Raw genomic sequence first — 26,743 nt, forward strand, 5'->3', positions numbered from 1 at the left:
CTCGGATAAATTTGGTTGTATGCTGCAGTTGCCTGCGATGACTACAAGGTGGCGCTGCTTTCAGGTAAGAGCACAAATATGCAGAAAATGTTGGGGACTTTTGCCACATTTATCGGTGGTGGGTCTCGCACATTTTTTCCAGGGGAGAGATATTGACCTGAAACACTTTTTACTGCAGAGATGCTGCAGTTCTAAAGGCTGGTCGGGCAGAAGGGCTTAGCCGTTTCATTGCCTGCCCCCCTGCAGCCCATTTATTACCAGCAGTTGTGAGTGGTGACTGCTGTTTGTAAAATATAAAAATTTCAGGACATAGAAAGTCGCAGACGGGGCTTTTGGGATGCCTGCCTATGTCTTTGTTTATTATTTATCTAATAGCTGAGTAATCTGGTCAAGATATTTCTCATTTTTTTAACATATTGCGTTAGAATAGCTACAGCTTGCTTAATGTATAAATATTAGCACTGCGTTGGCCGGGAATCGAACCCGGGTCAACTGCTTGGAAGGCAGCTATGCTCACCACTATACCACCAACGCTCCGTGGCATATGTTTTTTTTAAACTCTAGACATCACAACCCTGAGTTCAATGACTATATTGCACCAGTATCAGAGGTATTTTTGGTTTACAGACCAACATGAAAATCAGGAAAAAAGTTATTGCAACTGCTAAGGAACTGGAGATTGAAACCAATGCAAAAGCTGCGCAGAAAAGGAGAAAGGGAAAGCAGCAGTTCAAATCATTGAAATAAGCATATATTGGCAGCAAGGGAAAAACAGCAGGGTAGAGAAAGAAAACAGCTCCACGAAATTCACAGGAGATTGATAATAGCAGGACAAAAAAAGGGAATAATAACGTTCCAAGCAGCCTCAGAAAGAAGTGCGAGGGTCCCATCTTTCGTTAATGGTCATAACTGTGCATCATTTCCTTTGAAGTGTAGGGTTGATTCTCTGACCATCTGTCTCCCTGACTTTGAGCAGAGACCGATAGTTGAGCAGTCTCTTCCCACAAAAAGCTGGCACAAGCCTGCTGTTTTCCGCTCTGGCAGCGTGGAAACGAGAGAGTGGTCCTCACAAGAAAAAAAATCAATCCATGCTAGCAGAAGATGGCTTCGAAACATCGACCTCTGGGTTATGGGCCCAGCACGCTTCCGCTGCGCCACTCTGCTTCCTGCTCAAAATACTGTGGTTATGCAGATCAGGAGCCTTCAGAGGAGTGGCATGGGATCGCTGGAGCTATTCTGGCAGGGCTCTCACCTCATTTGCCTAAGAATGTCACAAGGCATGCTGGGTGCAGAAAATCTTCGCCTTCCCCTCTCACAGTCAGTCATAGGGGAAAGTCAAGGCCCTCTCAGTCACTAGCCATGTCACGCCTTTGTCAAGACAGAAGCACCCCCACCCGCTCCTTCTCTGTGATCCTGCGCTACCATGCTCAGGTTTTGGCCTTACCTGGGAGCCAGAGGTGCACCCGGTGAGGGCGAGCGTTTGGGAGCGTTCGGGACGTGAGTGGACTTAGGACTGGAAGTTCTGTCCATTCGAAGCAGCCAAACTTCCTGCTGCAGACAGGGGCTGTTCCCTTGGGTTTCTTTCACCTTGCTCTCGGATAAATTTGGTTGTATGCTGCAGTTGCCTGCGATGACTACAAGGTGGCGCTGCTTTCAGGTAAGAGCACAAATATGCAGAAAATGTTGGGGACTTTTGCCACATTTATCGGTGGTGGGTCTCGCACATTTTTTCCAGGGGAGAGATATTGACCTGAAACACTTTTTACTGCAGAGATGCTGCAGTTCTAAAGGCTGGTCGGGCAGAAGGGCTTAGCCGTTTCATTGCCTGCCCCCCTGCAGCCCATTTATTACCAGCAGTTGTGAGTGGTGACTGCTGTTTGTAAAATATACAAATTTCAGGATATAGAAAGTCCCAGACGGGGCTTTTGGGATGCCTGCCTATGTCTTTGTTTATTATTTATCTAATAGCTGAGTAATCTGGTCAAGATATTTCTCTTTTTTTTAACATATTGCGTTAGAATAGCTACACCTTGCTTAATGTATAAATATTAGCACTGCGTTGGCCAGGAATCGAACCCGGGTCAACTGCTTGGAAGGCAGCTATGCTCACCACTATACCACCAACGCTCCGTGGCATATGTTTTTTTTAAACTCTAGACATCACAACCCTGTGTTCAATGACTATATTGCGCCAGTATCAGAGGTATTTTTGGTTTACAGACCAACATGAAAATCAGGAAAAAAGTTCTTGCAACTGCTAAGGAACTGGAGATTGAAACCAATGCAAAAGCTGCGCAGAAAAGGAGAAAGGGAAAGAAGCAGTTCAAATCATTGAAATAAGCATATATTGGCAGCAAGGGAAAAACAGCAGGGTAGAGAAAGAAAACAGCTCCACGAAATTCACAGGAGATTGATAATAGCAGGACAAAAAAAGGGAATAATAACGTTCCAAACAGGCTCAGAAAGAAGTGCGAGGGTCCCATCTTTCGTTAATGGTCATAACTGTGCATCATTTCCTTTGAAGTGTAGGGTTGATTCTCTGACCATCTGTCTCCCTGACTTTGAGCAGAGACCGATAGTTGAGCAGTCTCTTCCCACAAAAAGCTGGCACAAGCCTGCTGTTTTCCGCTCTGGCAGCGTGGAAACGAGAGAGTGGTCCTCACAAGAAAAAAAATCAATCCATGCTAGCAGAGGATGGTTTCGATCCATCGACCTCTGGGTTATGGGCCCAGCACACTTCCGCTGCGCCACTCTGCTTCCTGCTCAAAATGCTGTGGTTATGCAGATCAGGAGCCTTTAGAGGAGTGGCATGGGATCGCTGGAGCTATTCTGGCAGGGCTCTCACCTCATTTGCCTAAGAATGTCACAAGGCATGCTGGGTGCAGAAAATCTTCGCCTTCCCCTCTCACAGTCAGTCATAGGGGAAAGTCAAGGCCCTCTCAGTCACTAGCCATGTCACGCCTTTGTCAAGACAGAAGCACCCCCACCCGCTCCTTCTCTGTGATCCTGCGCTACCATGCTCAGGTTTTGGCCTTACCTGGGAGCCAGAGGTGCACCCGGTGAGGGCTTGCCCGGTATGAGCGTTCGGGACGTGAGTGGACTTAGGACTGGAAGTTCTGTCCATTCGAAGCAGCCAACCTTCCTGCTGCAGACACGGGCTGTTCCCTTGGGTTTCTTTCACCTTGCTCTCGGATAAATTTGGTTGTATGCTGCAGTTGCCTGCGATGACTACAAGGTGGCGCTGCTTTCAGGTAAGAGCACAAATATGCAGAAAATGTTGGGGACTTTTGCCACATTTATCGGTGGTGGGTCTCGCACATTTTTTCCAGGGGAGAGATATTGACCTGAAACACTTTTTACTGCAGAGATGCTGCAGTTCTAAAGGCTGGTCGGGCAGAAGGGCTTAGCCGTTTCATTGCCTGCCCCCCTGCAGCCCATTTATTACCAGCAGTTGTGAGTGGTGACTGCTGTTTGTAAAATATAAAAATTTCAGGACATAGAAAGTCGCAGACGGGGCTTTTAGGATGCCTGCCTATGTCTTTGTTTATTATTTATCTAATAGCTGAGTAATCTGGTCAAGATATTTCTCTTTTTTTTAACATATTGCGTTAGAATAGCTACAGCTTGCTTAATGTATAAATATTAGCACTGCGTTGGCCGGGAATCGAACCCGGGTCAACTGCTTGGAAGGCAGCTATGCTTACCACTATACCACCAACGCTCCGTGGCATATGTTTTTTTTAAACTCTAGACATCACAACCCTGAGTTCAATGACTATATTGCACCAGTATCAGAGGTATTTTTGGTTTACAGACCAACATGAAAATCAGGAAAAAAGTTCTTGCAACTGCTAAGGAACTGGAGATTGAAACCAATGCAAAAGCTGCGCAGAAAAGGAGAAAGGGAAAGCAGCAGTTCAAATCATTGAAATAAGCATATATTGGCAGCAAGGGAAAAACAGCAGGGTAGAGAAAGAAAACAGCTCCACGAAATTCACAGGAGATTGATAATAGCAGGACAAAAAAAGGGAATAATAACGTTCCAAGCAGGCTCAGAAAGAAGTGCAAGGGTCCCATCTTTCTTTAATGGTCATAACTGTGCATCATTTCCTTTGAAGTGTAGGGTTGATTCTCTGACCATCTGTCTCCCTGACTTTGAGCAGAGACCGATAGTTGAGCAGTCTCTTCCCACAAAAAGCTGGCACAAGCCTGCTGTTTTCCGCTCTGGCAGCGTGGAAACGAGAGAGTGGTCCTCACAAGAAAAAAATTCAATCCATGCTAGCAGAGGATGGTTTCGATCCATCGACCTCTGGGTTATGGGCCCAGCACGCTTCTGCTGCGCCACTCTGCTTCCTGCTCAAAATGCTGTGGTTATGCAGATCAGGAGCCTTCAGAGGAGTGGCATTGGATCGCTGGAGCTATTCTGGCAGGGCTCTCACCTCATTTGCCTAAGAATGTCACAAGGCATGCTGGGTGCAGAAAATCTTCGCCTTCCCCTCTCACAGTCAGTCATAGGGGAAAGTCAAGGCCCTCTCAGTCACTAGCCATGTCACGCCTTTGTCAAGACAGAAGCACACCCACCCGCTCCTTCTCTGTGATCCTGCGCTACCATGCTCAGGTTTTGGCCTTACCTGGGAGCCAGAGGTGCACCCGGTGAGGGCTTGCCCGGTATGAGCGTTTGGGAGCGTTCGGGACGTGAGTGGACTTAGGACTGGAAGTTCTGTCCATTCGAAGCAGCCAAACTTCCTGCTGCAGACAGGGGCTGTTCCCTTGGGTTTCTTTCACCTTGCTCTCGGATAAATTTGGTTGTATGCTGCAGTTGCCTGCGATGACTACAAGGTGGCGCTGCTTTCAGGTAAGAGCACAAATATGCAGAAAATGTTGGGGACTTTTGCCACATTTATCGGTGGTGGGTCTCGCACATTTTTTCCAGGGGAGAGATATTGACCTGAAACACTTTTTACTGCAGAGATGCTGCAGTTCTAAAGGCTGGTCGGGCAGAAGGGCTTAGCCGTTTCATTGCCTGCCCCCCTGCAGCCCATTTATTACCAGCAGTTGTGAGTGGTGACTGCTGTTTGTAAAATATACAAATTTCAGGATATAGAAAGTCCCAGACGGGGCTTTTGGGATGCCTGCCTATGTCTTTGTTTATTATTTATCTAATAGCTGAGTAATCTGGTCAAGATATTTCTCTTTTTTTTAACATATTGCGTTAGAATAGCTACAGCTTGCTTAATGTATAAATATTAGCACTGCGTTGGCCAGGAATCGAACCCGGGTCAACTGCTTGGAAGGCAGCTATGCTCACCACTATACCACCAACGCTCCGTGGCATATGTTTTTTTTAAACTCTAGACATCACAACCCTGTGTTCAATGACTATATTGCGCCAGTATCAGAGGTATTTTTGGTTTACAGACCAACATGAAAATCAGGAAAAAAGTTCTTGCAACTGCTAAGGAACTGGAGATTGAAACCAATGCAAAAGCTGCGCAGAAAAGGAGAAAGGGAAAGAAGCAGTTCAAATCATTGAAATAAGCATATATTGGCAGCAAGGGAAAAACAGCAGGGTAGAGAAAGAAAACAGCTCCACGAAATTCACAGGAGATTGATAATAGCAGGACAAAAAAAGGGAATAATAACGTTCCAAACAGGCTCAGAAAGAAGTGCGAGGGTCCCATCTTTCGTTAATGGTCATAACTGTGCATCATTTCCTTTGAAGTGTAGGGTTGATTCTCTGACCATCTGTCTCCCTGACTTTGAGCAGAGACCGATAGTTGAGCAGTCTCTTCCCACAAAAAGCTGGCACAAGCCTGCTGTTTTCCGCTCTGGCAGCGTGGAAACGAGAGAGTGGTCCTCACAAGAAAAAAAATCAATCCATGCTAGCAGAGGATGGTTTCGATCCATCGACCTCTGGGTTATGGGCCCAGCACACTTCCGCTGCGCCACTCTGCTTCCTGCTCAAAATGCTGTGGTTATGCAGATCAGGAGCCTTTAGAGGAGTGGCATGGGATCGCTGGAGCTATTCTGGCAGGGCTCTCACCTCATTTGCCTAAGAATGTCACAAGGCATGCTGGGTGCAGAAAATCTTCGCCTTCCCCTCTCACAGTCAGTCATAGGGGAAAGTCAAGGCCCTCTCAGTCACTAGCCATGTCACGCCTTTGTCAAGACAGAAGCACCCCCACCCGCTCCTTCTCTGTGATCCTGCGCTACCATGCTCAGGTTTTGGCCTTACCTGGGAGCCAGAGGTGCACCCGGTGACAGCTTGCCCGGTATGAGCGTTCGGGACGTGAGTGGACTTAGGACTGGAAGTTCTGTCCATTCGAAGCAGCCAACCTTCCTGCTGCAGACAGGGGCTGTTCCCTTGGGTTTCTTTCACCTTGCTCTCGGATAAATTTGGTTGTATGCTGCAGTTGCCTGCGATGACTACAAGGTGGCGCTGCTTTCAGGTAAGAGCACAAATATGCAGAAAATGTTGGGGACTTTTGCCACATTTATCGGTGGTGGGTCTCGCACATTTTTTCCAGGGGAGAGATATTGACCTGAAACACTTTTTACTGCAGAGATGCTGCAGTTCTAAAGGCTGGTCGGGCAGAAGGGCTTAGCCGTTTCATTGCCTGCCCCCCTGCAGCCCATTTATTACCAGCAGTTGTGAGTGGTGACTGCTGTTTGTAAAATATAAAAATTTCAGGACATAGAAAGTCGCAGACGGGGCTTTTAGGATGCCTGCCTATGTCTTTGTTTATTATTTATCTAATAGCTGAGTAATCTGGTCAAGATATTTCTCTTTTTTTTAACATATTGCGTTAGAATAGCTACAGCTTGCTTAATGTATAAATATTAGCACTGCGTTGGCCAGGAATCGAACCCGGGTCAACTGCTTGGAAGGCAGCTATGCTCACCACTATACCACCAACGCTCCGTGGCATATGTTTTTTTTAAACTCTAGACATCACAACCCTGAGTTCAATGACTATATTGCACCAGTATCAGAGGTATTTTTGGTTTACAGACCAACATGAAAATCAGGAAAAAAGTTCTTGCAACTGCTAAGGAACTGGAGATTGAAACCAATGCAAAAGCTGCGCAGAAAAGGAGAAAGGGAAAGCAGCAGTTCAAATCATTGAAATAAGCATATATTGGCAGCAAGGGAAAAACAGCAGGGTAGAGAAAGAAAACAGCTCCACGAAATTCACAGGAGATTGATAATAGCAGGACAAAAAAAGGGAATAATAACGTTCCAAGCAGGCTCAGAAAGAAGTGCGAGGGTCCCATCTTTCTTTAAAGGTCATAACTGTGCATCATTTCCTTTGAAGTGTAGGGTTGATTCTCTGACCATCTGTCTCCCTGACTTTGAGTAATCTGGTCAAGATATTTCTCTTTTTTTTAACATATTGCGTTAGAATAGCTACAGCTTGCTTAATGTATAAATATTAGCACTGCGTTGGCCGGGAATCGAACCCGGGTCAACTGCTTGGAAGGCAGCTATGCTCACCACTATACCACCAACACTCCATGGCATATGTTTTTTTTAAACTCTAGACATCACAACCCTGAGTTCAATGACTATATTGCACCAGTATCAGAAGTATTTTTGGTTTACAGACCAACATGAAAATCAGTAAAAAAGTTCTTGCAACTGCTAAGGAACTGGAGATTGAAACCAATGCAAAAGCTGCGTAGAAAAGGAGAAACGGAAAGCAGCAGTTCAAATCATTGAAATAAGCATATATTGGCAGCAAGGGAAAAACAGCAGGGTAGAGAAAGAAAACAGCTCCACGAAATTCACAGGAGATTGATAATAGCAGGACAAAAAAAGGGAATAATAACGTTCCAAGCAGGCTCAGAAAGAAGTGCGAGGGTCCCATCTTTCGTTAATGGTCATAACTGTGCATCATTTCCTTTGAAGTGTAGGGTTGATTCTCTGACCATCTGTCTCCCTGACTTTGAGCAGAGACCGATAGTTGAGCAGTCTCTTCCCACAAAAAGCTGGCACAAGCCTGCTGTTTTCCGCTCTGGCAGGGTGGAAACGAGAGAGTGGTCCTCACAAGAAAAAAAATCAATCCATGCTAGCAGAGGATGGTTTCGATCCATCGACTTCTGGGTTATGGGCCCAGCACGCTTCCGCTGCGCCACTCTGCTTCCTGCTCAAAATGCTGTGGTTATGCAGATCAGGAGCCTTCAGAGGAGTGGCATGGGATCGCTGGAGCTATTCTGGCAGGGCTCTCACCTCATTTGCCTAAGAATGTCACAAGGCATGCTGGGTGCAGAAAATCTTCGCCTTCCCCTCTCACAGTCAGTCATAGGGGAAAGTCAAGGCCCTCTCAGTCACTAGCCATGTCACGCCTTTGTCAAGACAGAAGCACCCCCACCCGCTCCTTCTCTGTGATCCTGCGCTACCATGCTCAGGTTTTGGCCTTACCTGGGAGCCAGAGGTGCACCCGGTGAGGGCTTGCCCGGTATGAGCGTTCGGGACGTGAGTGGACTTAGGACTGGAAGTTCTGTCCATTCGAAGCAGCCAACCTTCCTGCTGCAGACAGGGGCTGTTCCCTTGGGTTTCTTTCACCTTGCTCTCGGATAAATTTGGTTGTATGCTGCAGTTGCCTGCGATGACTACAAGGTGGCGCTGCTTTCAGGTAAGAGCACAAATATGCAGAAAATGTTGGGGACTTTTGCCACATTTATCGGTGGTGGGTCTCGCACATTTTTTCCAGGGGAGAGATATTGACCTGAAACACTTTTTACCGCAGAGATGCTGCAGTTCTAAAGGCTGGTCGGGCAGAAGGGCTTAGCCGTTTCATTGCCTGCCCCCCTGCAGCCCATTTATTACCAGCAGTTGTGAGTGGTGACTGCTGTTTGTAAAATATAAAAATGTCAGGACATAGAAAGTCGCAGACGGGGCTTTTAGGATGCCTGCCTATGTCTTTGTTTATTATTTATCTAATAGCTGAGTAATCTGGTCAAGATATTTCTCTTTTTTTTAACATATTGCGTTAGAATAGCTACAGCTTGCTTAATGTATAAATATTAGCACTGCGTTGGCCAGGAATCGAACCCGGGTCAACTGCTTGGAAGGCAGCTATGCTCACCACTATACCACCAACGCTCCGTGGCATATGTTTTTTTTAAACTCTAGACATCACAACCCTGAGTTCAATGACTATATTGCACCAGTATCAGAGGTATTTTTGGTTTACAGACCAACATGAAAATCAGGAAAAAAGTTCTTGCAACTGCTAAGGAACTGGAGATTGAAACCAATGCAAAAGCTGCGCAGAAAAGGAGAAAGGGAAAGCAGCAGTTCAAATCATTGAAATAAGCATATATTGGCAGCAAGGGAAAAACAGCAGGGTAGAGAAAGAAAACAGCTCCACGAAATTCACAGGAGATTGATAATAGCAGGACAAAAAAAGGGAATAATAACGTTCCAAGCAGGCTCAGAAAGAAGTGCGAGGGTCCCATCTTTCTTTAATGGTCATAACTGTGCATCATTTCCTTTGAAGTGTAGGGTTGATTCTCTGACCATCTGTCTCCCTGACTTTGAGCAGAGACCGATAGTTGAGCAGTCTCTTCCCACAAAAAGCTGGCACAAGCCTGCTGTTTTCTGCTCTGGCAGCGTGGAAACGAGAGAGTGGTCCTCACAAGAAAAAAAATCAATCCATGCTAGCAGAGGATGGTTTCGATCCATCGACCTCTGGGTTATGGGCCCAGCACGCTGCCGCTGCACCACTCTGCTTCCTGCTCAAAATGCTGTGGTTATGCAGATCAGGAGCCTTCAGAGGAGTGGCATGGGATCGCTGGAGCTATTCTGGCAGGGCTCTCACCTCATTTGCCTAAGAATGTCACAAGGCATGCTGGGTGCAGAAAATCTTCGCCTTCCCCTCTCACAGTCAGTCATAGGGGAAAGTCAAGGCCCTCTCAGTCACTAGCCATGTCACGCCTTTGTCAAGACAGAAGCACCCCCACCCGCTCCTTCTCTGTGATCCTGCGCTACCATGCTCAGGTTTTGGCCTTTCCTGGGAGCCAGAGGTGCACCCGGTGAGGGCTTGCCCGGTATGAGCGTTTGGGAGCGTTCGGGACGTGAGTGGACTTAGGACTGGAAGTTCTGTCCATTCGAAGCAGCCAACCTTCCTGCTGCAGACAGGGGCTGTTCCCTTGGGTTTCTTTCACCTTGCTCTCGGATAAATTTGGTTGTATGCTGCAGTTGCCTGCGATGACTACAAGGTGGCGCTGCTTTCAGGTAAGAGCACAAATATGCAGAAAATGTTGGGGACTTTTGCCACATTTATCGGTGGTGGGTCTCGCACATTTTTTCCAGGGGAGAGATATTGACCTGAAACACTTTTTACTGCAGAGATGCTGCAGTTCTAAAGGCTGGTCGGGCAGAAGGGCTTAGCCGTTTCATTGCCTGCCCCCCTGCAGCCCATTTATTACCAGCAGTTGTGAGTGGTGACTGCTGTTTGTAAAATATAAAAATTTCAGGACATAGAAAGTCGCAGACGGGGCTTTTGGGATGCCTGCCTATGTCTTTGTTTATTATTTATCTAATAGCTGAGTAATCTGGTCAAGATATTTCTCTTTTTTTTAACATATTGCGTTAGAATAGCTACAGCTTGCTTAATGTATAAATATTAGCACTGCGTTGGCCGGGAATCAAACCCGGGTCAACTGCTTGGAAGGCAGCTATGCTCACCACTATACCACCAACGCTCCATGGCATATGTTTTTTTTAAACTCTAGACATCACAACCCTGAGTTCAATGACTATATTGCACCAGTATCAGAGGTATTTTTGGTTTACAGACCAACATGAAAATCAGGAAAAAAGTTCTTGCAACTGCTAAGGAACTGGAGATTGAAACCAATGCAAAAGCTGCGCAGAAAAGGAGAAAGGGAAAGCAGCAGTTCAAATCATTGAAATAAGCATATATTGGCAGCAAGGGAAAAACAGCAGGGTAGAGAAAGAAAACAGCTCCACGAAATTCACAGGAGATTGATAATAGCAGGACAAAAAAAGGGAATAATAACGTTCCAAGCAGGCTCAGAAAGAAGTGCGAGGGTCCCATCTTTCTTTAATGGTCATAACTGTGCATCATTTCCTTTGAAGTGTAGGGTTGATTCTCTGACCATCTGTCTCCCTGACTTTGAGCAGAGACCGATAGATGAGCAGTCTCTTCCCACAAAAAGCTGGCACAAGCCTGCTGTTTTCCGCTCTGGCAGCGTGGAAACGAGAGAGTGGTCCTCACAAGAATAAAAATCAATCCATGCTAGCAGAGGATGGTTTCGATCCATCGACCTCTGGGTTATGGGCCCAGCACGCTTCCGCTGCGCCACTCTGCTTCCTGTTCAAAATGCTGTGGTTATGCAGATCAGGAGCCTTTAGAGTAGTGGCATGGGATCGCTGGAGCTATTCTGGCAGGGCTCTCACCCCATTTGCCTAAGAATGTCACAAGGCATGCTGGGTGCAGAAAATCTTCGCCTTCCCCTCTCACAGTCAGTCATAGGGGAAAGTCAAGGCCCTCTCAGTCACTAGCCATGTCACGCCTTTGTCAAGACAGAAGCACCCCCACCCGCTCCTTCTCTGTGATCCTGCGCTACCATGCCCAGGTTTTGGCCTTACCTGGGAGCCAGAGGTGCACCCAGTGAGGGCTTGCCCGGTATGAGCGTTTGGGAGCGTTCGGGACGTGAGTGGACTTAGGACTGGAAGTTCTGTCCATTCGAAGCAGCCAACCTTCCTGGTGCAGACAGGGGCTGTTCCCTTGGGTTTCTTTCACCTTGCTCTCGGATAAATTTGGTTGTATGCTGCAGTTGCCTGCGGTGACTAAAAGGTGGCGCTGCTTTCAGGTAAGAGCACAAATATGCAGAAAATGTTGGGGACTTTTGCCACATTTATCGGTGGTGGGTCTCGCACATTTTTTCCAGGGGAGAGATATTGACCTGAAACACTTTTTACTGCAGAGATGCTGCAGTTCTAAAGGCTGGTCGGGCAGAAGGGCTTAGCCGTTTCATTGCCTGCCCCCCTGCAGCCCATTTATTACCAGCAGTTGTGAGTGGTGACTGCTGTATGTAAAATATAAAAATTTCAGGACATAGAAAGTCGCAGACGGGGCTTTTAGGATGCCTGCCTATGTCTTTGTTTATTATTTATCTAATAGCTGAGTAATCTGGTCAAGATATTTCTCTTTTTTTTAACATATTGCGTTAGAATAGCTACAGCTTGCTTAATGTATAAATATTAGCACTGCGTTGGCTGGGAATCGAACCCGGGTCAACTGCTTGGAAGGCAGCTATGCTTACCACTATACCACCAACGCTCCGTGGCATATGTTTTTTTTAAACTCTAGACATCACAACCCTGAGTTCAATGACTATATTGCACCAGTATCAGAGGTATTTTTGGTTTACAGACCAACATGAAAATCAGGAAAAAAGTTCTTGCAACTGCTAAGGAACTGGAGATTGAAACCAATGCAAAAGCTGCGCAGAAAAGGAGAAAGGGAAAGCAGCAGTTCAAATCATTGAAATAAGCATATATTGGCAGCAAGGGAAAAACAGCAGGGTAGAGAAAGAAAACAGCTCCACGAAATTCACAGGAGATTGATAATAGCAGGACAAAAAAAGGGAATAATAACGTTCCAAGCAGGCTCAGAAAGAAGTGCGAGGGTCCCATCTTTCGTTAATGGTCATAACTGTGCATCATTTCCTTTGAAGTGTAGGGTTGATTCTCTGACCATCTGTCTCCCTGACTTTGAGCAGAGACCGATAGTTGAGCAGTCTCTTCCCACAAAAAGCTGGCACAAGCCTGCTGTTTTCCGCTCTGGCAGCGTGGAAACGAGAGAGTGGTCCTCACAAGAAAAAAAATCAATCCATGCTAGCAGAGGATGGTTTCGATCCATCGACCTCTGGGTTATGGGCCCAGCACGCTTCCGCTGGGCCACTCTGCTTCCTGCTCAAAATGCTGTGGTTATGCAGATCAGGAGCCTTCAGAGGAGTGGCATGGGATCGCTGGAGCTATTCTGGCAGGGCTCTCACCTCATTTGCCTAAGAATGTCACAAGGCATGCTGGGTGCAGAAAATCTTCGCCTTCCCCTCTCACAGTCAGTCATAGGGGAAAGTCAAGGCCCTCTCAGTCACTAGCCATGTCACGCCTTTGTCAAGACAGAAGCACCCCCACCCGCTCCTTCTCTGTGATCCTGCGCTACCTTGCTCAGGTTTTGGCCTTACCTGGGAGCCAGAGGTGCACCCGGTGAGGGCTTGCCCGGTATGAGCGTTCGGGACGTGAGTGGACTTAGGACTGGAAGTTCTGTCCATTCGAAGCAGCCAACCTTCCTGCTGCAGACAGGGGCTGTTCCCTTGGGTTTCTTTCACCTTGCTCTCGGATAAATTTGGTTGTATGCTGCAGTTGCCTGCGATGACTACAAGGTGGCGCTGCTTTCAGGTAAGAGCACAAATATGCAGAAAATGTTGGGGACTTTTGCCACATTTATCGGTGGTGGGTCTCGCACATTTTTTCCAGGGGAGAGATATTGACCTGAAACACTTTTTACTGCAGAGATGCTGCAGTTCTAAAGGCTGGTCGGGCAGAAGGGCTTAGCCGTTTCATTGCCTGCCCCCCTGCAGCCCATTTATTACCAGCAGTTGTGAGTGGTGACTGCTGTTTGTAAAATATAAACATTTCAGGACATAGAAAGTCGCAGACGGGGCTTTTAGGATGCCTGCCTATGTCTTTGTTTATTATTTATCTAATAGCTGAGTAATCTGGTCAAGATATTTCTCTTTTTTTTAACATATTGCGTTAGAATAGCTACAGCTTGCTTAATGTATAAATATTAGCACTGCGTTGGCCAGGAATCGAACCCGGGTCAACTGCTTGGAAGGCAGCTATGCTCACCACTATACCACCAACGCTCCATGGCATATGTTTTTTTTAAACTCTAGACATCACAATCCTGAGTTCAATGACTATATTGCACCAGTATCAGAGGTATTTTTGGTTTACAGACCAACATGAAAATCAGGAAAAAAGTTCTTGCAACTGCTAAGGAACTGGAGATTGAAACCAATGCAAAAGCTGCGCAGAAAAGGAGAAAGGGAAAGCAGCAGTTCAAATCATTGAAATAAGCATATATTGGCAGCAAGGGAAAAACAGCAGGGTAGAGAAAGAAAACAGCTCCACGAAATTCACAGGAGATTGATAATAGCAGGACAAAAAAAGGGAATAATAACGTTCCAAGCAGGCTCAGAAAGAAGTGCGAGGGTCCCATCTTTCTTTAATGGTCATAACTGTGCATCATTTCCTTTGAAGTGTAGGGTTGATTCTCTGACCATCTGTCTCCCTGACTTTGAGCAGAGACCGATAGTTGAGCAGTCTCTTCCCACAAAAAGCTGGCACAAGCCTGCTGTTTTCCGCTCTGGCAGCGTGGAAACGAGAGAGTGGTCCTCACAAGAAAAAAAATGAATCCATGCTAGCAGAGGATGGTTTCGATCCATCGACCTCTGGGTTATGGGCCCAGCACGCTTCCGCTGCGCCACTCTGCTTCCTGCTCAAGATGCTGTGGTTATGCAGATCAGGAGCCTTCAGAGGAGTGGCATGGGATCGCTGGAGCTATTCTGGCAGGGCTCTCACCTCATTTGCCTAAGAATGTCACAAGGCATGCTGGGTGCAGAAAATCTTCGCCTTCCCCTCTCACAGTCAGTCATAGGGGAAAGTCAAGGCCCTCTCAGTCACTAGCCATGTCACGCCTTTGTCAAGACAGAAGCACCCCCACCCGCTCCTTCTCTGTGATCCTGCGCTACCATGCTCAGGTTTTGGCCTTACCTGGGAGCCAGAGGTGCACCCGGTGAGGGCTTGCCCGGTATGAGCGTTTGTGAGCGTTCGGGACGTGAGTGGACTTAGGACTGGAAGTTCTGTCCATTCGAAGCAGCCAACCTTCCTGCTGCAGACAGGGGCTGTTCCCTTGGGTTTCTTTCACCTTGCTCTCGGATAAATTTGGTTGTATGCTGCAGTTGCCTGCGATGACTACAAGGTGGCGCTGCTTTCAGGTAAGAGCACAAATATGCAGAAAATGTTGGGGACTTTTGCCACATTTATCGGTGGTGGGTCTCGCACATTGTTTCCAGGGGAGAGATATTGACCTGAAACACTTTTTACTGCAGAGATGCTGCAGTTCTAAACACTGTTCGGGCAGAAGGGCTTAGCCGTTTCATTGCCTGCCCCCCTGCAGCCCATTTATTACCAGCAGTTGTGAGTGGTGACTGCTGTTTGTAAAATATAAAAATTTCAGGACATAGAAAGTCGCAGACGGGGCTTTTGGGATGCCTGCCTATATCTTTGTTTATTATTTATCTAATAGCTGAGTAATCTGGTCAAGATATTTCTCTTTTTTTTAACATATTGCGTTAGAATAGCTACAGCTTGCTTAATGTATAAATATTAGCACTGCGTTGGCTGGGAATCAAACGCGGGTCAACTGCTTGGAAGGCAGCTATGCTCACCACTATACCACCAACGCTCCATGGCATATGTTTTTTTTAAACTCTAGACATCACAACCCTGAGTTCAATGACTATATTGCACCAGTATCAGAGGTATTTTTGGTTTACAGACCAACATGAAAATCAGGAAAAAAGTTCTTGCAACTGCTAAGGAACTGGAGATTGAAACCAATGCAAAAGCTGCGCAGAAAAGGAGAAAGGGAAAGCAGCAGTTCAAATCATTGAAATAAGCATATATTGGCAGCAAGGGAAAAACAGCAGGGTAGAGAAAGAAAACAGCTCCACGAAATTCACAGGAGATTGATAATAGCAGGACAAAAAAAGGGAATAATAACGTTCCAAGCAGGCTCAGAAAGAAGTGTGAGGGTCCCATCTTTCTTTAATGGTCATAACTGTGCATCATTTCCTTTGAAGTGTAGGGTTGATTCTCTGACCATCTGTCTCCCTGACTTTGAGCAGAGACCGATAGTTGAGCAGTCTCTTCCCACAAAAAGCTGGCACAAGCCTGCTGTTTTCCGCTCTGGCAGCGTGGAAACGAGAGAGTGGTCCTCACAAGAAAAAAAATCAATCCATGCTAGCAGAGGATGGTTTCGATCCATCGACCTCTGGGTTATGGGCCCAGCACGCTTCCGCTGCGCCACTCTGCTTCCTGTTCAAAATGCTGTGGTTATGCAGATCAGGAGCCTTCAGAGGAGTGGTATGGGATCGCTGGAGCTATTCTGGCAGGGCTCTCACCTCATTTGCCTAAGAATGTCACAAGGCATGCTGGGTGCAGAAAATCTTCGCTTTCCCCTCTCACAGTCAGTCATAGGGGAAAGTCAAGGCCCTCTCAGTCACTAGCCATGTCACGCCTTTGTCAAGACAGAAGCACCCCCACCCGCTCCTTCTCTGTGATCCTGCGCTACCATGCTCAGGTTTTGGCCTTACCTGGGAGCCAGAGGTGCACCCAGTGAGGGCTTGCCCGGTATGAGCGTTTGGGAGCGTTCGGGACGTGAGTGGACTTAGGACTGGAAGTTCTGTCCATTCGAAGCAGCCAACCTTCCTGCTGCATACAGGGGCTGTTCCCTTGGGTTTCTTTCACCTTGCTCTCGGATAAATTTGGTTGTATGCTGCAGTTGCCTGCGATGACTAAAAGGTGGCGCTGCTTTCAGGTAAGAGCACAAATATGCAGAAAATGTTGGGGACTTTTGCCACATTTATCGGTGGTGGGTCTCGCACATTTTTTCCAGGGGAGAGATATTGACCTGAAACACTTTTTACTGCAGAGATGCTGCAGTTCTAAAGGCTGGTCGGGCAGAAGGGCTTAGACGTTTCATTGCCTGCCCCCCTGCAGCCCATTTATTACCAGCAGTTGTGAGTGGGGACTGCTGTATGTAAAATATAAAAATTTCAGGACATAGAAAGTCGCAAACGGAGCTTTTGGGATGCCTGCCTATGTCTTTGTTTATTATTTATCTAATAGCTGAGTAATCTGGTCAAGATATTTCTCTTTTTTTTAACATATTGCGTTAGAATAGCTACAGCTTGCTTAATGTATAAATATTAGCACTGCGTTGGCCGGGAATCGAACCCGGGTCAACTGCTTGGAAGGCAGCTATGCTCACCACTATACCACCAACACTCCATGGCATATGTTTTTTTTAAACTCTAGACATCACAACCCTGAGTTCAATGACTATATTGCACCAGTATCAGAAGTATTTTTGGTTTACAGACCAACATGAAAATCAGTAAAAAAGTTCTTGCAACTGCTAAGGAACTGGAGATTGAAACCAATGCAAAAGCTGCGTAGAAAAGGAGAAACGGAAAGAAGCAGTTCAAATCATTGAAATAAGCATATATTGGCAGCAAGGGAAAAACAGCAGGGTAGAGAAAGAAAACAGCTCCACGAAATTCACAGGAGATTGATAATAGCAGGACAAAAAAAGGGAATAATAACGTTCCAAGCAGGCTCAGAAAGAAGTGCGAGGGTCCCATCTTTCGTTAATGGTCATAACTGTGCATCATTTCCTTTGAAGTGTAGGGTTGATTCTCTGACCATCTGTCTCCCTGACTTTGAGCAGAGACCGATAGTTGAGCAGTCTCTTCCCACAAAAAGCTGGCACAAGCCTGCTGTTTTCCGCTCTGGCAGGGTGGAAACGAGAGAGTGGTCCTCACAAGAAAAAAAATCAATCCATGCTAGCAGAGGATGGTTTTGATCCATCGACCTCTGGGTTATGGGCCCAGCACGCTTCCGCTGCGCCACTCTGCTTCCTGCTCAAAATGCTGTGGTTATGCAGATCAGGAGCCTTCAGAGGAGTGGCATGGGATCGCTGGAGCTATTCTGGCAGGGCTCTCACCTCATTTGCCTAAGAATGTCACAAGGCATGCTGGGTGCAGAAAATCTTCGCCTTCCCCTCTCACAGTCAGTCATAGGGGAAAGTCAAGGCCCTCTCAGTCACTAGCCATGTCACGCCTTTGTCAAGACAGAAGCACCCCCACCCGCTCCTTCTCTGTGATCCTGCGCTACCATGCTCAGGTTTTGGCCTTACCTGGGAGCCAGAGGTGCACCCGGTGAGGGCTTGCCCGGTATGAGCGTTCGGGACGTGAGTGGACTTAGGACTGGAAGTTCTGTCCATTCGAAGCAGCCAACCTTCCTGCTGCAGACAGGGGCTGCTCCCTTGGGTTTCTTTCACCTTGCTCTTGGATAAATTTGGTTGTATGCTGCAGTTGCCTGCGATGACTACAAGGTGGCGCTGCTTTCAGGTAAGAGCACAAATATGCAGAAAATGTTGGGGACTTTTGCCACATTTATCGGTGGTGGGTCTCGCACATTTTTTCCAGGGGAGAGATATTGACCTGAAACACTTTTTACTGCAGAGATGCTGCAGTTCTAAAGGCTGGTCGGGCAGAAGGGCTTAGCCGTTTCATTGCCTGCCCCCCTGCAGCCCATTTATTACCAGCAGTTGTGAGTGGTGACTGCTGTTTGTAAAATATAAAAATTTCAGGACATAGAAAGTCGCAGACGGGGCTTTTAGGATGCCTGCCTATGTCTTTGTTTATTATTTATCTAATAGCTGAGTAATCTGGTCAAGATATTTCTCTTTTTTTTAACATATTGCGTTAGAATAGCTACAGCTTGCTTAATGTATAAATATTAGCACTGCGTTGGCCAGGAATCGAACCCGGGTCAACTGCTTGGAAGGCAGCTATGCTCACCACTATACCACCAACGCTCCGTGGCATATGTTTTTTTTAAACTCTAGACATCACAACCCTGAGTTCAATGACTATATTGCACCAGTATCAGAGGTATTTTTGGTTTACAGACCAACATGAAAATCAGGAAAAAAGTTCTTGCAACTGCTAAGGAACTGGAGATTGAAACCAATGCAAAAGCTGCGCAGAAAAGGAGAAAGGGAAAGCAGCAGTTCAAATCATTGAAATAAGCATATATTGGCAGCAAGGGAAAAACAGCAGGGTAGAGAAAGAAAACAGCTCCACGAAATTCACAGGAGATTGATAATAGCAGGACAAAAAAAGGGAATAATAACGTTCCAAGCAGGCTCAGAAAGAAGTGCGAGGGTCCCATCTTTCTTTAATGGTCATAACTGTGCATCATTTCCTTTGAAGTGTAGGGTTGATTCTCTGACCATCTGTCTCCCTGACTTTGAGCAGAGACCGATAGTTGAGCAGTCTCTTCCCACAAAAAGCTGGCACAAGCCTGCTGTTTTCCGCTCTGGCAGCGTGGAAACGAGAGAGTGGTCCTCACAAGAAAAAAAATCAATCCATGCTAGCAGAGGATGGTTTCGATCCATCGACCTCTGGGTTATGGGCCCAGCACGCTTCCGCTACGCCACTCTGCTTCCTGCTCAAGATGCTGTGGTTATGCAGATCAGGAGCCTTCAGAGGAGTGGCATGGGATCGCTGGAGCTATTCTGGCAGGGCTCTCACCTCATTTGCCTAAGAATGTCACAAGGCATGCTGGGTGCAGAAAATCTTCGCCTTCCCCTCTCACAGTCAGTCATAGGGGAAAGTCAAGGCCCTCTCAGTCACTAGCCATGTCACGCCTTTGTCAAGACAGAAGCACCCCCACCCGCTCCTTCTCTGTGATCCTGCGCTACCATGCTCAGGTTTTGGCCTTACCTGGGAGCCAGAGGTGCACCCGGTGAGTGCTTGCCCGGTATGAGCGTTTGGGAGCGTTCGGGACGTGAGTGGACTTAGGACTGGAAGTTCTGTCCATTTGAAGCAGCCAACCTTCCTGCTGCAGACAGGGGCTGTTCCCTTGGGTTTCTTTCACCTTGCTCTCGGATAAATTTGGTTGTATGCTGCAGTTGCCTGCGATGACTACAAGGTGGCGCTGCTTTCAGGTAAGAGCACAAATATGCAGAAAATGTTGGGGACTTTTGCCACATTTATCGGTGGTGGGTCTCGCACATTTTTTCCAGGGGAGAGATATTGACCTGAAACACTTTTTACTGCAGAGATGCTGCAGTTCTAAACACTGGTCGGGCAGAAGGGCTTAGCCGTTTCATTGCCTGCCCCCCTGCAGCCCATTTATTACCAGCAGTTGTGAGTGGTGACTGCTGTTTGTAAAATATAAAAATTTCAGGACATAGAAAGTCGCAGACGGGGCTTTTGGGATGCCTGCCTATATCTTTGTTTATTATTTATCTAATAGCTGAGTAATCTGGTCAAGATATTTCTCTTTTTTTTAACATATTGCGTTAGAATAGCTACAGCTTGCTTAATGTATAAATATTAGCACTGCGTTGGCCGGGAATCAAACCCGGGTCAACTGCTTGGAAGGCAGCTATGCTCACCACTATACCACCAACGCTCCATGGCATATGTTTTTTTTAAACTCTAGACATCACAACCCTGAGTTCAATGACTATATTGCACCAGTATCAGAGGTATTTTTGGTTTACAGACCAACATGAAAATCAGGAAAAAAGTTCTTGCAACTGCTAAGGAACTGGAGATTGAAACCAATGCAAAAGCTGCGCAGAAAAGGAGAAAGGGAAAGCAGCAGTTCAAATCATTGAAATAAGCATATATTGGCAGCAAGGGAAAAACAGCAGGGTAGAGAAAGAAAACAGCTCCACGAAATTCACAGGAGATTGATAATAGCAGGACAAAAAAAGGGAATAATAACGTTCCAAGCAGGCTCAGAAAGAAGTGTGAGGGTCCCATCTTTCTTTAATGGTCATAACTGTGCATCATTTCCTTTGAAGTGTAGGGTTGATTCTCTGACCATCTGTCTCACTGACTTTGAGCAGAGACCGATAGTTGAGCAGTCTCTTCCCACAAAAAGCTGGCACAAGCCTGCTGTTTTCCGCTCTGGCAGCGTGGAAACGAGAGAGTGGTCCTCACAAGAAAAAAAATCAATCCATGCTAGCAGAGGATGGTTTCGATCCATCGACCTCTGGGTTATGGGCCCAGCACGCTTCCGCTGCGCCACTCTGCTTCCTGTTCAAAATGCTGTGGTTATGCAGATCAGGAGCCTTCAGAGGAGTGGCATGGGATCGCTGGAGCTATTCTGGCAGGGCTCTCACCTCATTTGCCTAAGAATGTCACAAGGCATGCTGGGTGCAGAAAATCTTCGCTTTCCCCTCTCACAGTCAGTCATAGGGGAAAGTCAAGGCCCTCTCAGTCACTAGCCATGTCACGCCTTTGTCAAGACAGAAGCACCCCCACCCGCTCCTTCTCTGTGATCCTGCGCTACCATGCTCAGGTTTTGGCCTTACCTGGGAGCCAGAGGTGCACCCAGTGAGGGCTTGCCCGGTATGAGCGTTTGGGAGCGTTCGGGACGTGAGTGGACTTAGGACTGGAAGTTCTGTCCATTCGAAGCAGCCAACCTTCCTGGTGCAGACAGGGGCTGTTCCCTTGGGTTTCTTTCACCTTGCTCTCGGATAAATTTGGTTGTATGCTGCAGTTGCCTGCGATGACTAAAAGGTGGCGCTGCTTTCAGGTAAGAGCACAAATATGCAGAAAATGTTGGGGACTTTTGCCACATTTATCAGTGGTGGGTCTCGCACATTTTTTCCAGGGGAGAGATATTGACCTGAAACACTTTTTACTGCAGAGATGCTGCAGTTCTAAAGGCTGGTCGGGCAGAAGGGCTTAGACGTTTCATTGCCTGCCCCCCTGCAGCCCATTTATTACCAGCAGTTGTGAGTGGTGACTGCTGTATGTAAAATATAAAAATTTCAGGACATAGAAAGTCGCAGACGGAGCTTTTGGGATGCCTGCCTATGTCTTTGTTTATTATTTTTCTAATAGCTGAGTAATCTGGTCAAGATATTTCTCTTTTTTTTTAACATATTGCGTTAGAATAGCTACAGCTTGCTTAATGTATAAATATTAGCACTGCGTTGGCCGGGAATCGAACCCGGGTCAACTGCTTGGAAGGCAGCTATGCTCACCACTATACCACCAACACTCCATGGCATATGTTTTTTTTAAACTCTAGACATCACAACCCTGAGTTCAATGACTATATTGCACCAGTATCAGAAGTATTTTTGGTTTACAGACCAACATGAAAATCAGTAAAAAAGTTCTTGCAACTGCTAAGGAACTGGAGATTGAAACCAATGCAAAAGCTGCGCAGAAAAGGAGAAACGGAAAGCAGCAGTTCAAATCATTGAAATAAGCATATATTGGCAGCAAGGGAAAAACAGCAGGGTAGAGAAAGAAAACAGCTCCACGAAATTCACAGGAGATTGATAATAGCAGGACAAAAAAAGGGAATAATAACGTTCCAAGCAGGCTCAGAAAGAAGTGCGAGGGTCCCATCTTTCGTTAATGGTCATAACTGTGCATCATTTCCTTTGAAGTGTAGAATTGATTCTCTGACCATCTGTCTCCCTGACTTTGAGCAGAGACCGATAGTTGAGCAGTCTCTTCCCACAAAAAGCTGGCACAAGCCTGCTGTTTTCCGCTCTGGCAGGGTGGAAACGAGAGAGTGGTCCTCACAAGAAAAAAAATCAATCCATGCTAGCAGAGGATGGTTTCGATCCATCGACCTCTGGGTTATGGGCCCAGCACGCTTCCGCTGCGCCACTCTGCTTCCTGCTCAAAATGCTGTGGTTATGCAGATCAGGAGCCTTCAGAGGAGTGGCATGGGATCGCTGGAGCTATTCTGGCAGGGCTCTCACCTCATTTGCCTAAGAATGTCACAAGGCATGCTGGGTGCAGAAAATCTTCGCCTTCCCCTCTCACAGTCAGTCATAGGGGAAAGTCAAGGCCCTCTCAGTCACTAGCCATGTCACGCCTTTGTCAAGACAGAAGCACCCCCACCCGCTCCTTCTCTGTGATCCTGCGCTACCATGCCCAGGTTTTGGCCTTACCTGGGAGCCAGAGGTGCACCCAGTGAGGGCTTGCCCGGTATGAGCGTTTGGGAGCGTTCGGGACGTGAGTGGACTTAGGACTGGAAGTTCTGTCCATTCGAAGCAGCCAACCTTCCTGGTGCAGACAGGGGCTGTTCCCTTGGGTTTCTTTCACCTTGCTCTCGAATAAATTTGGTTGTATGCTGCAGTTGCCTGCGATGACTAAAAGGTGGCGCTGCTTTCAGGTAAGAGCACAAATATGCAGAAAATGTTGGGGACTTTTGCCACATTTATCGGTGGTGGGTCTCGCACATTTTTTCCAGGGGAGAGATATTGACCTGAAACACTTTTTACTGCAGAGATGCTGCAGTTCTAAAGGCTGGTCGGGCAGAAGGGCTTAGACGTTTCATTGCCTGCCCCCCTGCAGCCCATTTATTACCAGCAGTTGTGAGTGGTGACTGCTGTATGTAAAATATAAAAATTTCAGGACATAGAAAGTCGCAGACGGAGCTTTTGGGATGCCTGCCTATGTCTTTGTTTATTATTTATCTAATAGCTGAGTAATCTGGTCAAGATATTTCTCTTTTTTTTAACATATTGCATTAGAATAGCTACAGCTTGCTTAATGTATAAATATTAGCACTGCGTTGGCTGGGAATCGAACCCGGGTCAACTGCTTGGAATGCAGCAATGCTCACCACTATACCACCAACGCTCCATGGCATATGTTTTTTTTAAACTCTAGACATCACAACCCTGAGTTCAATGACTATATTGCACCAGTATCAGAGGTATTTTTGGTTTACAGACCAACATGAAAATCAGTAAAAAAGTTCTTGCAACTGCTAAGGAACTGGAGATTTAAACCAATGCAAAAGCTGGGCAGAAAAGGAGAAACGGAAAGCAGCAGTTCAAATCATTGAAATAAGCATATATTGGCAGCAAGGGAAAAACAGCAGGGTAGAGAAAGAAAACAGCTCCACGAAATTCACAGGAGATTGATAATAGCAGGACAAAAAAAGGGAATAATAACGTTCCAAGCAGGCTCAGAAAGAAGTGCGAGGGTCCCATCTTTCGTTAATGGTCATAACTGTGCATCATTTCCTTTGAAGTGTAAGGTTGATTCTCTGACCATCTGTCTCCCTGACTTTGAGCAGAGACCGATAGTTGAGCAGTCTCTTCCCACAAAAAGCTGGCACAAGCCTGCTGTTTTCCGCTCTGGCAGCGTGGAAACGAGAGAGTGGTCCTCACAAGAAAAAAAATCAATCCATGCTAGCAGAGGATGGTTTCGATCCATCGACCTCTGGGTTATGGGCCCAGCACGCTTCCGCTGGGCCACTCTGCTTCCTGCTCAAAATGCTGTGGTTATGCAGATCAGGAGCCTTCAGAGGAGTGGCATGGGATCGCTGGAGCTATTCTGGCAGGGCTCTCACCTCATTTGCCTAAGAATGTCACAAGGCATGCTGGGTGCAGAAAATCTTCGCCTTCCCCTCTCACAGTCAGTCATAGGGGAAAGTCAAGGCCCTCTCAGTCACTAGCCATGTCACGCCTTTGTCAAGACAGAAGCACCCCCACCCGCTCCTTCTCTGTGATCCTGCGCTACCTTGCTCAGGTTTTGGCCTTACCTGGGAGCCAGAGGTGCACCCGGTGAGGGCTTGCCAGGTATGAGCGTTCGGGACGTGAGTGGACTTAGGACTGGAAGTTCTGTCCATTCGAAGCAGCCAACCTTCCTGCTGCAGACAGGGGCTGTTCCCTTGGGTTTCTTTCACCTTGCTCTCGGATAAATTTGGTTGTATGCTGCAGTTGCCTGCGATGACTACAAGGTGGCGCTGCTTTCAGGTAAGAGCACAAATATGCAGAAAATGTTGGGGACTTTTGCCACATTTATCGGTGGTGGGTCTCGCACATTTTTTCCAGGGGAGAGATATTGACCTGAAACACTTTTTACTGCAGAGATGCTGCAGTTCTAAAGGCTGGTCGGGCAGAAGGGCTTAGCCGTTTCATTGCCTGCCCCCCTGCAGCCCATTTATTACCAGCAGTTGTGAGTGGTGACTGCTGTTTGTAAAATATAAAAATTTCAGGACATAGAAAGTCGCAGACGGGGCTTTTAGGATGCCTGCCTATGTCTTTGTTTATTATTTATCTAATAGCTGAGTAATCTGGTCAAGATATTTCTCTTTTTTTTAACATATTGCGTTAGAATAGCTACAGCTTGCTTAATGTATAAATATTAGCACTGCGTTGGCCAGGAATCGAACCCGGGTCAACTGCTTGGAAGGCAGCTATGCTCACCACTATACCACCAACGCTCCGTGGCATATGTTTTTTTTAAACTCTAGACATCACAACCCTGAGTTCAATGACTATATTGCACCAGTATCAGAGGTATTTTTGGTTTACAGACCAACATGAAAATCAGGAAAAAAGTTCTTGCAACTGCTAAGGAACTGGAGATTGAAACCAATGCAAAAGCTGCGCAGAAAAGGAGAAAGGGAAAGCAGCAGTTCAAATCATTGAAATAAGCATATATTGGCAGCAAGGGAAAAACAGCAGGGTAGAGAAAGAAAACAGCTCCACGAAATTCACAGGAGATTGATAATAGCAGGACAAAAAAAGGGAATAATAACGTTCCAAGCAGGCTCAGAAAGAAGTGCGAGGGTCCCATCTTTCGTTAATGGTCATAACTGTGCATCATTTCCTTTGAAGTGTAGAATTGATTCTCTGACCATCTGTCTCCCTGACTTTGAGCAGAGACCGATAGTTGAGCAGTCTCTTCCCACAAAAAGCTGGCACAAGCCTGCTGTTTTCCGCTCTGGCAGGGTGGAAACGAGAGAGTGGTCCTCACAAGAAAAAAAATCAATCCATGCTAGCAGAGGATGGTTTCGATCCATCGACCTCTGGGTTATGGGCCCAGCACGCTTCCACTGCGCCACTCTGCTTCCTGCTCAAAATGCTGTGGTTATGCAGATCAGGAGCCTTCAGAGGAGTGGCATGGGATCGCTGGAGCTATTCTGGCAGGGCTCTCACCTCATTTGCCTAAGAATGTCACAAGGCATGCTGGGTGCAGAAAATCTTCGCCTTCCCCTCTCACAGTCAGTCATAGGGGAAAGTCAAGGCCCTCTCAGTCACTAGCCATGTCACGCCTTTGTCAAGACAGAAGCACCCCCACCCGCTCCTTCTCTGTGATCCTGCGCTACCATGCCCAGGTTTTGGCCTTACCTGGGAGCCAGAGGTGCACCCAGTGAGGGCTTGCCCGGTATGAGCGTTTGGGAGCGTTCGGGACGTGAGTGGACTTAGGACTGGAAGTTCTGTCCATTCGAAGCAGCCAACCTTCCTGCTGCAGACAGGGGCTGTTCCCTTGGGTTTCTTTCACCTTGCTCTCGGATAAATTTGGTTGTATGCTGCAGTTTCCTGCGATGACTACAAGGTGGCGCTGCTTTCAGGTAAGAGCACAAATATGCAGAAAATGTTGGGGACTTTTGCCACATTTATCGGTGGTGGGTCTCGCACATTTTTTCCAGGGGAGAGATATTGACCTGAAACACTTTTTACTGCAGAGATGCTGCAGTTCTAAAGGCTGGTCGGGCAGAAGGGCTTAGCCGTTTCATTGCCTGCCCCCCTGCAGCCCATTTATTACCAGCAGTTGTGAGTGGTGACTGCTGTTTGTAAAATATAAAAATTTCAGGACATAGAAAGTCGCAGACGGGGCTTTTAGGATGCCTGCCTATGTCTTTGTTTATTATTTATCTAATAGCTGAGTAATCTGGTCAAGATATTTCTCTTTTTTTTAACATATGGCGTTAGAATAGCTACAGCTTGCTTAATGTATAAATATTAGCACTGCGTTGGCCAGGAATCGAACCCGGGTCAACTGCTTGGAAGGCAGCTATGCTCACCACTATACCACCAACGCTCCGTGGCATATGTTTTTTTTA

General features: G+C 46.8%; 7 non-coding genes across 7 annotated transcripts; all 7 read right to left on the reverse strand.

Moving 5' to 3' along the window:
• Positions 1 to 462: 462 nt before the first annotated feature.
• On the reverse strand, positions 463 to 534 carry TRNAG-UCC (transfer RNA glycine (anticodon UCC)). The gene has a single exon. It is a non-coding gene; the product is annotated as a tRNA-Gly (tRNA).
• A 3,115-nt stretch (positions 535 to 3,649) lies between these two features.
• On the reverse strand, positions 3,650 to 3,721 carry TRNAG-UCC (transfer RNA glycine (anticodon UCC)). The gene has a single exon. It is a non-coding gene; the product is annotated as a tRNA-Gly (tRNA).
• A 3,719-nt stretch (positions 3,722 to 7,440) lies between these two features.
• TRNAG-UCC (transfer RNA glycine (anticodon UCC)) lies at positions 7,441 to 7,512 on the reverse strand. Its single transcript has one exon. It is a non-coding gene; the product is annotated as a tRNA-Gly (tRNA).
• Positions 7,513 to 10,638: 3,126 nt separating this feature from the next.
• TRNAG-UCC (transfer RNA glycine (anticodon UCC)) lies at positions 10,639 to 10,710 on the reverse strand. The gene has a single exon. It is a non-coding gene; the product is annotated as a tRNA-Gly (tRNA).
• A 6,334-nt stretch (positions 10,711 to 17,044) lies between these two features.
• On the reverse strand, positions 17,045 to 17,116 carry TRNAG-UCC (transfer RNA glycine (anticodon UCC)). The gene has a single exon. It is a non-coding gene; the product is annotated as a tRNA-Gly (tRNA).
• Positions 17,117 to 20,242: 3,126 nt separating this feature from the next.
• Positions 20,243 to 20,314, reverse strand: TRNAG-UCC (transfer RNA glycine (anticodon UCC)). The gene has a single exon. It is a non-coding gene; the product is annotated as a tRNA-Gly (tRNA).
• Positions 20,315 to 21,847: 1,533 nt separating this feature from the next.
• TRNAG-UCC (transfer RNA glycine (anticodon UCC)) lies at positions 21,848 to 21,919 on the reverse strand. The gene has a single exon. It is a non-coding gene; the product is annotated as a tRNA-Gly (tRNA).
• Positions 21,920 to 26,743: the final 4,824 nt, after the last annotated feature.

The sequence above is a fragment of the Pleurodeles waltl genome, unplaced genomic scaffold, assembly GCF_031143425.1.
Source record: "Pleurodeles waltl isolate 20211129_DDA unplaced genomic scaffold, aPleWal1.hap1.20221129 scaffold_69, whole genome shotgun sequence".
In the NCBI taxonomy this organism is placed as follows: Eukaryota; Metazoa; Chordata; class Amphibia; order Caudata; family Salamandridae; genus Pleurodeles; species Pleurodeles waltl.